Source organism: Heterocephalus glaber, unplaced genomic scaffold (genome assembly GCF_053883595.1).
Source record: "Heterocephalus glaber isolate CG9 unplaced genomic scaffold, H.glaber_assembly_v1.0 deba00001613, whole genome shotgun sequence".
Lineage (NCBI taxonomy): Eukaryota > Metazoa > Chordata > Mammalia > Rodentia > Bathyergidae > Heterocephalus > Heterocephalus glaber.
Window position 1 is genome coordinate 1,087,866 of NW_028258384.1, and position 11,781 is coordinate 1,099,646.

Below are 11,781 nucleotides of genomic sequence, written 5' to 3' on the forward strand. Positions count from 1 at the left end.
AGGATAAGAAGTTTTGAAATGTCTATTGGTGACATGATCTTATATTTAACATAACCTAATGTATCTGAAAAACAACTGCTGGAAATAATAAATGAATTTAGTAAAGTGCAGAATACCCAATCAGCAGATGATCCTGTACTTTTCTGTTCACTATCAGTGAGCTCTCTAGAAATAAAAAAAAACAGTCCTATATATAACAGCTACATAATTTAACCAAGCATTTAAAAACTAAATTGAAAACCAATTAACAGTGATGTGAAGAATTGTAAAGAACAGAAAGGGAATGAATTCCCATGTCCATATACTGGAAGAATTAGTATTGTTAGATGTCTGTTAGAGTTTAGATCTGAAATGTCCCCCCAAAAGCTCATGTGTTAGATAGGGAATTTTGTAAGGTGATTAGATTGTGGAGGTGTTATACTCATTAGTGAATTAATCCATTGATAGGATAATAACTGAATATGCTGTTAGGAGATGAGACCTGGTCAGAAGAGGTGGATCACTGCATGTTTGTTTTTGTTTTGTTTTTTTGTGTGGTGCCGGGGATTGAACTCAGGACCTTGCACTTGCAAGCCAGGTGCGGTATCACTGAGCTAAATCCCCAGCCCGATCACTGCATGTTTGACCTGTAAACGCACATTCTTTTCCCCAGCTCTTCCCTCCTCTGTCTCTGTTCAATATGGGTAAACACTCCTCTGCCATGTCCCTCTGCCATGATTGAGCCTTGGATCCAGCTGACCATGGACTTAATCCTCTAAGACCATGAGCCAAATAAACCTCTCTTTGTTTAATTTGCAGGTGCCAGATACTTTGTTCCAGCAATCTGAAAGTGACTAATTGTCTATACTGTGCAAAGTAAACTATAGATTCAATACAGTCTGTATCAGAATTTTCTTTTTAGAAAAAGAAAAAAATCCTACTAAAGTTTGTATGGAATTGAAACATTAACACAGTCTCTTTCAACAAGTCTGTCACACTGATTGATTCAAAATATATTGTAATGCTATTGTAATAATGCAATCTGACACTGGCATAAAAACAGTGGGTAGTGAACTGTCTTTGATTGTTTTGGGGCAACTGAATACCCACATATAGAAAAATTAATTTGGACTCTTATCTCACCATATACAAAAGTGTATTAAAGTCTTAAATGTAAGACGTGAAACTATAAAACTAGTAGAAAACATAGGAAGAGAGATCCATGACATTGTTCTGAATTATAATTTCTTGGGTAGGTCCCCAAAGTACAGGCAGCAAAAGAAACATAGATGGTATTACAATAAAGGATACAGTTAACAATCAATAAACAACTCATGGATTTTGAGAAAAAATCTGCAAATTATAAAGCTGATGAGGGGCTAAACTACAAAATGTGTAAGGAACTAAAATGACTCAACACAAAAAAACATAATTATAATATGGGCAGAGGACCTAAACTGACATTTCTCAAAGGAAAACACATTGATCCAAAGATTAATGAAAAAATATTCATCTCTAATCACTAGCAAAATCTAAATTTAAAAAACCATAATGAGTGGTAATTTAACACGTTAGAATGGCTGTTATAAAAATGGTAAAAGATAAGTTTTGTCAAGGATGTGGAGAAGAGGGAACCCAATCATATTCTTATTCTTGTTCTTTTTTTTTTTTTTTAAAGCAAGCATGGGTAGCAGTTTTATTTTCAAGTTTATTATTATTATTATTATTTACTTTTTTGTGGTACTGGGGATCAAACTCAGGACCTTGTGCTTGCGAGGTAGGTGCAGTGCCACTGAATAAATCCCCAGCCCCCCAATCATATTCTTCTTGGTAGAAATGTAAATTAATAGAACCATTTTCAAAATAAAGAAATTTTTGCAGAGAAACTAAAAATACAATTACCATATCATCTAGGAATCCAATTCTGTATATACATATTGAAGTGCATTGGAATTAGTATGTTGAAGAGATCCTGTAATCCGACATTCATTTAAGCATTATTGACAGTAGCCAAGATATATAATCAACAGATGAATGGATAAAGAAAATGTGGTGTGTATATACAAAATGTAATAATATGCAGCCTTGAAAAAGAACATTCAAGGGCTGGGGAGTTAGCTCAGTGGTGCTCTGCCTGCCTCACCAGCACAGGGTCCTGAGTTCGATCCCTGGTACCACACAAAAAAAGAAAGAATATTCAATCATTTTCAACAACATAAATGAACTGGTGTTCATTATGTTAAAGAAATCAGCCTCGGACACTAGGAAAAATAATGATCCTACATTTGTGTACTCTAACAAAGACTAATTCATAGAATCATTAGATTGATGGTTGCGAGACAATGAGTTTTAGGAAGGATGGGTAAGTGAGAGATAGTACTGAAAGTGTACAATGTTTTTAGGAGGAGGATTAAACATCTGAAATCCAGTATACACTATGGTTACCATAGTTGATGGTAATGATTGAAAAACTTCAGTGGCTTCATATTAAATATATTCACTGAATAATAGATGAGGTGATGGATATGCTAAACAGGTTAATTTAATGATTATGCCATGTTTAGTTGTGTCAAAATATTACATTGTATCCTGTAAATATATGTGATTGTTGTTTTTCAATAAAATAAATTACTTGAGCAAATACTAAGGCAATATTCATAGGAGATATAAGAAAAACTATCAAAATATGAAAGTGTTACTATAGAATCTTATTTAAAAGAAAAAGTAATATAAAAGCAATACAGAAAATAATATAGACATAAAGTAAAAAATGTATAATAGAAAAATTCAGTCCAAGTGTATTGATTAAGCAATCCAAAACAAAATCTGAGATATAGAATGGATTAAAATCAAGCCAAAAAAAAAATCAAGCTATAAGTTGGTGTAGGCAATATGTCAGATTTTAAGATACAGGGTTGTTGGAAGTAAAAGGATAGAAATAGCCAATCTATAACCATAAAAAAGCTGGAATGTGTGTACTTGCATCACACAAAATACTCTTTAAAAGAAACCTCCCCATGTTGGGGATTTAGCTCAGTGGTTTCGGCACCTGCCTTGCAAGCACAAGGTCCCGAGTTCGATCCCTGGTACCAAAAAATTTTTAAAAATAACAAAAGAAACCTCCCAAAATGTTAAAAGTATTGAAATCATATACAATATCTTAAACTAAAATAGAATAAAATTAGAAGAAAGTAACAGGAATATTGTTCACTTACAAATTTGTTTCAATTAACATCTCTATTAACCAATGAGAGAAGGGATAAACATAACAAAACTAGGAAATACTTCAAGATGAATTGAAACTGCAAACCAAACACTTTAAGATGCTCCAAAGTAGAGTTTAGGGTGAAATGAATAACTTTTAACATCCATAGTAAAACTGAAAAGATCTCAAATTGTACTAAGCTTTCAACTTTAGAAGTTGACAAGAGTGGATTTAATCCAGTGTATTAAGGAGCAACATAATAAAGATTAGTGTGGAACTAAGTTAAGCAGAGTAGAACAACTAAAAATGTGCTTCCTTGTTTAAAAAGCATAGTCAGTATGTTGTATGGAGAAACACAAGCACAAAATATTTTACTAAAATGAAAAACATAAAAGGCAATGTTCCTGATTACGTTTTGACACGTAAATAGTCTTGCCAACTCTACGGTAATAAATATTTTAGATAATAGAGAAATTCCTAGAAAAACACAAAGTAATTTAATTGAACAAGAAATAGAAAAATATGTACACCTATGAAATAAATGTACATTTATAATTTAAAGATTCTCCTCACTTAATTCCCACATCCAGTTGGTTTCTCTCATATATTAAAAAATTTGCCAATTTTTAAACAATATTTTCCATAAGACTGAATAGGATGGAATATTTTTATATTCATTCTGTGTGGTCATTTATAACTAGATACCAAAGCTAAACTTAGCATATCACAAAGGGAAAATGCCCTACAAAACAATATTTGTTATAAATTGAGATGCAAAAATCCTCCAGAAAATTTGGGCCAATGAAATTGTGCAACGGTAAATTGTAATATACACTGTTATGCTGTGGAATGTGTTTCTGAATTGCAAAATCATTTCATCTAGGGCCAGAGATTTAGCTCAGTGGTTCTGCCACCTGCCTTGCAAGCGTAAGGACCCAAGTTTGATTCCCGGTACCAAAAAAAAAAAAAAAATTTCATCTAAAAACATTTAATATGAGTCAAATGAAGGACATCAAAATGATCATCACAAGATTGGTGAAACCGTATTTGAGAAATTTAAGAAGTGAATCTCAATTTTAAAATGGCACATATATATATAAAACCTCACAATTAATGTTACTGTTAGTTATGAAACAATTTCCTAGTGTAAAATTCAAAACAATACAAAGAAGAAAACTTACCACATTACTGGAGGTTATACTGGAGCAATTGCAAAAGGAAATATTTTTATAAATTGATAATAAAGCCCAGTGTGATGGCATATGCCTGTAATCCCAGAACTCAATAGACTGAGGCAGGAGGGTCACTGTGCATTTGAGGCCTGCCTGTTCTACATAGTGAGTTCAAGATCAGCCTGAACTACATAGTGATTAATTTTTTAGTAAGAAAAGAATTATAGTTAAATTTGCAGTTGACATGGTTTTATATATAGGCAACCAAATGAGTCCACTAGAAATACTATAATAAGCCTATTCAGGTGTTTTGTGGTTTAAGTTTATAGTCCAAAAATAATTTTATTGTTCTTTAGTGTCATGTAATTCAAAATAAATTACTGAAACTTCTTTATTTGCAATAACAAGACATAATATGAAATATGTAAAATGAAATTCAACACTTGTACTTTGAATACCACAAAATATTGTGAAAAATTACATGTGTTGATGAACATGTCATGTTAATTGATTAAAAGACTTAAAAATTTTCATAATAGTGTTAAGATGAAAATTTAGCACACATTGAACTAAAAATTCATTGTAGTTCCAATATTCCAAGTGATTGAACTTTTTTTCTTTATAGTAACTGATAATCTGATCCTAAGTTTATATTTAAATGAAAGGGTAGTAGGGTCAGTTCATTTGCCACATGGATGCTACAAAAATTTAATCCACGAGGGCCTGGGATTTAGCTCAGTGGCACCATGACTGCCTCGCAAGCACAAGGTTCTAAGTTCGATCCCTGGTACCACCAATAAATAAAATACAAATTTAATCCATGAAAAAATAGTCATTTCAACAAATAATTTTCAGACAGCTGGATATTCACACACATAGAAATGTGGTATCCCTATGACACACCTTATATAAAAATGATTCAAATATCTAAATGTAAATAAAACTGTAAGTCTCTTAGAAACAAATATACATGAAAATACCATGACCATCAATGAGGCAATTGTGGCTTAAATACTACAACACGTATATGTAACAAATAGAAAATTAACCACTTGTCTTCATTAAATTTAAAATATTTTTGCACAATATTTTATATTTCATGAGACACTATGTAGAGTGTGAAAATGCAACCACAAATTGAGACAAGTCAGTTGCTAATCCATCTTAGACTCATGCCTATGATATATAATAAATATCACCTTAATTAAAAAGTAATTAAACTGGGGATGTAGCTCATTGGCACTGTGCCTGCCTGGCAAGTACAAGGTCCTGAGTTCTATTCCCAGTGCCACCCACCAAAAAAAGGTAATTAAAACCTAGGTATGAAATGACTGTGATTCTGAACATTATCTTCAAGAAAAAATGACTAGTAAACAGAGTAAAATAATACATTAATTGTCAGTAAAATGCAAATTAATGTTATAAATGATACAATTATGGACCAACTAGGATGAATATAATCACAAAAATACATTAATTTTGACAAGACTAGGGAAATTTTAACCTTGTTACACTGCTTGTGGGGATGGTGCAACCCCTATAGAAAACAGTGACTGATGCCTGATGCTGCAATTCTATTTATAGGTATATATCCAAGAGAATTGAAAACATGTCTTCACACAAACCCGGTGACACAGTGTTTTTGTAATAGCCAAAGAATGTATATGATTCAGGGTGTCTATAAGTAGATGAGTGGATCAATAGATCGATGCATAAACAGATTAATGGATTGAGAAATTTATGCTATGAAACATTTAACAAAAAAGATAAATATATAATATAGATGACCCTTTTAAGCATTATTCAAAATAAAAGATAATATTGAAAAAAGAGCACATGCTGTATGATTTATATGAAATGACCACAATAGGTAAATAGATGGAGGCCCAAAGAAAGTTAGTGCTGGCTTGCTACTTTGGAAATACCTGGTGAGTTTGACATTCTATGTATCTAACGGACAAATGGTGCTGTACCCAATTCTTATCCATGTAGAAAGAAAATATTCCAAACTCCACATCATAAATTCTTTTGTTACATATAGAATAAAAACAATGTGAAATTTATTTCTTAAAACTTATTACAAAACATTCAATACAGTCATATCAAACAATGTTTATGACCTCAATGAAAATAATTTTCTAATATTCAAAGACCATAAACTAGATTGAATATTTTGACATATTTTAAGATTACATTGTACTGAAAAGATCATAAACAGGTAACAATAATGCAAAAATTGGCAGAATGTATTGTATCTCCTAAGAAATAAAGTATTAGTATGAAGAATTTCTTTTCAAAATCTGTAGACCAGCAATAATTTATTTGACTAGAGTAGTTTAAAAATTTTAGAACTTGTTAAAATTAAGAAATAGTAATGAGAACTTTTAAATGTATTTTCAGAATCACCAATTGCTGTTGTATAAGTTAAATGTAACAAGTCAAAAAGTTTTGACAGCACATTTTGAATATACAAATATTTATAAATCACTGCTGATAACTCAAATGTGTATAAGTACTGTGTGAAGTAGTTTTTCAGTAACATGCAAAGTTTGTTATGACCTTGAACTTCTATGTGTTATAGAAAATCTTAAATATAAACTAGGAGATTTACAATACATGAAAAGTAACGCTAGCCAGCTTGAGGACTGTAAATTAGTTTTAAAGAATTCATTTTGCCTGCACTTGTTAGTATTCATAAACTTGAGGTGTATTATTTAGTGAAAAGTGGGGTTTGTTGGTTTGTTTTTTTTTTGGTACTAGAAGTCAAACTTGGGACCTTGTGCTTGCAAAGCAGGCAGCGGAACCACTGAGCTAAATCCCCGGCCCAAGTGAGAGTTAAGTTGCAAAATATGTACTATAACATGCCATTTAATTAAACTTTATTGGTAAATATGTTCATGGGAGCATACATGTATTATAAACTTGAAACAACATGTCTCAATATGAAGCTTGAATGTATAGATGCTTACTAATTATTAACCTTATCCCTATTTTTAAGGTAAAAATCTAATCATTTCAACATATAACAACTCATCAACTATTCTTTGGAGTGTAATTGCACACATATCTAGGTAAGTAAAAAGATAGTGATATTTCTTACAACCTTTTTGTTTGCAACCTATTGCAAGTATCTTAATACATATTAGAAGAATTATCAATTGTAAAAATTAGGCAATGATTGCCATCTTCATGTTCTGTAAGCATTGTACTGCACATTCTAGAAAATGTAGTACAACAAAAACATTTCATCCTATAGTGTTAAAAAATTTCAGAACTAGGCATATTATCTTGAAGACATTACAAGTGAGAACTCTGGACCAAAAGAGAGAAAGAACCTGAAATTTCTGAAAATTTGACAGCAGCATGCATATTGAGTAGGCAAGTCTATATTTTGAACTTGAATAGTGGCTGCTTAGATAGATGTTCATTCTTCTGACCTTAATCAGGAGCTATTCCTACTACTAAGCAGTTGGTGAGCTTGGGCACCAAAAACTTAGTGCCACCTGTGAGGTGAATATTGTAGGTAGAATTTTTTTTAAACTGGCTTTTCCTTAAAACAGCTGCAGTTTTGGAGTTGCTAATATGAGCACTTTAGTCCACAATAAAGAATTCTTTTTCTAAGTGGATAATGTAAACGTTGATTTTTTTGAATAGAAGACTTCATAGAATCCCTATTATTGTCCGTTTTTTCTTACTCATTTTGTCAAATGGTAACTAGCCTCAGTCATGTAAATCTTTTTTTTTTTTTTTTTTTTGATACCGGGGATCAAACTCCGGTTCTTGTGCTTGTGCAGCAGGCAGCAAAACCACTGAGCTAAATTCCCGGCCCTAGTCATGTAAATCTTTATAGCAGCATAGCTGCCTTAAAGTCATGAGGAGCCATTTTATATTTCATCTATACACAGTGAATAAGTCTATTCTGTTAAGTGGAGATTGGAAAACAATATTAAAGGAACAGAGCTTTTAATTTTCATATGAACTAACCGAATCCCTATGTGTACTTCCAAGCTCAGCATGGAGCAGATAGTCTGAGAGCCTACAGTGTTTCTTAAAATCATTAGAAAATTAGAAGTTCTCAGCTTACAAAACAACTATTGTAAAACAAAAACTATCCCTTGGAATTATTGAGCTGAAAAGAGCAGCATATGAAATTCCAAAGACATCAATGCAGTTACAAATGAAAGTAGTAAAATCACAACCCTCATTGCCAATATCAAAAACATTAACACCTACTTCCCAAAGTTGTTTGGTGAATTCAGAAGAAATGGGTAGATTCCTATATGCATATAAATTAACAAAACTTCACCAAGAAGATTTTTTAAGCCCCAAATAATTCCAGTAACCAGTGAAATTGAAGCAGTAATTTAAAAACCTACCAACAAAGAATAGCCCAGGTCCAGAAGGGTTTAGTGCCAAATTCTACAACTTCAGGGAAGTTCTAACACCAATTCTCAAGATTTTTAATGAAATTGAAAGGGAATGAGTAGTCCCAAAGTCATTTCTGGAATCTTAACATTACCCTGATTCCAAAACCAGATAAGGATACAACCAAAAAGGAACTGTAAGCCAGTCTCTAGTGAATATAAATGCAACAATCCTCAATAAGATATAAGCAAACAAGATGCAAGGATGCTTGAAAGTACACAAATCAATAAATGTATTATATAACGTAAACCGAACCAAGGACAAAAATCACAGGATTTGCCTCAGCTGACACAGAAAACGGCTTTGAGAAAATCTAGCATCCCATGAAGATAAAAATACTGAAGAAAATAGATATAGTAGGTCTTTATTTCAATCTTATATAAGATATGACAAACTTATTACCACCATACTAAATTGGGAAAAACAATACTTTCTGTCTCAAATCGGGAATAAGAAATTATCATCACTCCTGTTCAACATAGTAATTTAAATAATACCATGAGCAATTTGGCAATAAAACAAAAGTGGGTACATATAGAAAAGGAAGAAGTCAAATAATTGTTTATAGATGACATGATCCTCTATGTAGATGACCCAAAGCATCACTTAAACACTAGAATCAATCAAATTCAGTAATGTACCATGATACAAAATCACCACAAAAATCAATACCATTCCTGTACACTAATAATGAGCCCAGTGGAAAAAAAATTAGAAAAATATACCATTCATAATAGTATAAAGAAAAAGAAAGAAACACTTAGAAATTAATCTCCAGAAGTGAAAGTGCTCTACAAGAAAAACTACAGCCCTAAAAGAATAAATCAAAGAGGACATCAGAAAATAGATATCTTCAGTTCCTGGCTGCTAGAATCAATATAGTCAACATGACCATATTTCCAAAAATGATGTACAGATTTTATGCAGTCCCAATCAAAACCCCAATAATATTTTTAATAGAAATGGGGAAAACGATCTTAAAATTCACCTGGAACCTGGAAACATGGAGAATAGGAAAGCAATGCTGGGTGAAAAGAACAAAGGGAGAGGTATCACATTTTTGGATTTGGAGTTAAATTACAAAGCTATTGGGATAAAAACAGTATGGTACTGGTAAAAAACCCACACACTAGGAACAGTGAAACAGAATAGAGGATAGAGAACCAATCCCAAGCACATGCAAATTTTTATTTAATCTTTGACAAAGGGGCCAAAAACATGAAAAGATACCCTCTTTAATAAATGATGCTGGAGAAACTTGCTATCCACATAAAAAGATTGAATGAATCAAATGGGTAAATGAACTACATGTTAAAACAATCTGCTGGAAGACAAAATAGATAAAAATCTTGAAGTCATTTGCATAGGCAAATACTCTGAAAACCCTGCTTGCACAGGAAGTACTATGAAAAACAAACTGGATTAAGGGCCTAGGATTTAGCTCAGTGGTTCCACTGCCCACCTCACAAACACAAGATCCTAAATTCAATCCCTGGTACCAAAAAATAACAAAAACAAACAGTATTATATCAAATTAAAAAGCATTGGCACAGCAAAAGAAACAACTAACATAGTGAAGAGAAATTCTATAAACTTCTACATATCTTAGGCCTCTGTTCAAGGAATACTTGGGAAGAAAATTTTGACATGGCATAGCATCAGTGATCTTGAGAAATGTTAGCTACATATCTTTAACATTGCAGCAATGTGTTAGTATGCATTGGAGACATTTTCAATAAATGGTTCTGTGGAAATTGGATATCTATATGCAGACGAAAAATATAACTGTTACCATTCACCTATTAAAAAGCTGAAATCAAAATTAAAGACTTGGGCCGGGGATTTAGCTCAGTAGTTTTGCCGCCTGCTGCACAAGCGCAAGGACCTGAGTTTGATCCCCGGTACCAAAAAAAAACCAAACAAAAAAAAAAACAAAATTAAAGACTAATGGAAGACCTATAACTGCAATTCCTAGAAGAAAATGGAGATAAAAGACTTCAGGATTTTGGGATGTGCAAGGAGTTTTGAATAACTTGAAAGCACAGGAAACAAACCTGCACAAAATATGAATACATAAAAATAAAAAGTTCCTGAACAACAAAGGAAAACAACAGTTAAGAGATAACTTACAGGACAGAAGAAAATATTTACAAAGTATACTTCCCTCAAGTAGTTAGTATGTCAAATATATAAGGAATCTATTAGTGAGAAGATAAACTAATTTACAAAATTAAATGTTTTGTTTAGAAGTTTCTCAAAAGAAAACAAATTCCTAATAGGTGCATGAAAAAACTCCATAGCTCAAATGCCTCTTTGAGGTCATGCACAAACTGGAGAGGCTGTATTGAGTTCCCTTTGGTATTTGCTACAGATACCAATTACTACACTGAATTGTTTGAAGAGAACTGTGAAGTATACTTCACAGAACACTAGAACATTGTATTTAATGCTGGGTTAAATTCCTTTTTATATATGTCCCATAGGAACAGTGTCATATAGTAATGAAAAATGCATTCCAATGGTACTATGTGCACCATGGTAATTTGTGTCTCATGACACAAAAACTTTGCTTTGCACTTTTGGGCTGGTGAGAATAACAATTCCATTGCACATTATGTAGTTCCTTGGTTGTCCAAAACAAGGTTACTTGTATTGATGTAATCAGTTTGTTTCTGTGACACTTGAGCAGTTTTCCTGCAGTGTGAGCAATGTTATGAAATGTGAGATTTGGAGCCAGGTGTGGTGGCATATGTCTGTAATCCCAGCACTTAGGATGCTGGTGGTAGAGGATTGCTGCAAATTTTAGGTCAGTCTGGTCTTCTTAGTTCAACGCCAGCTGGAACTAAATAGCAAGACCTTGTCGTTAAAAACAAATACATGAAATTTGGCAACATTAGGTGACCTGATCAGTGATACCACCTTGTCCTTACAGTGTATTCAGGTCACCAACAAGTCATCAGTATGTATTACAGATGATACCAATTTCTCAGAACTCCAACT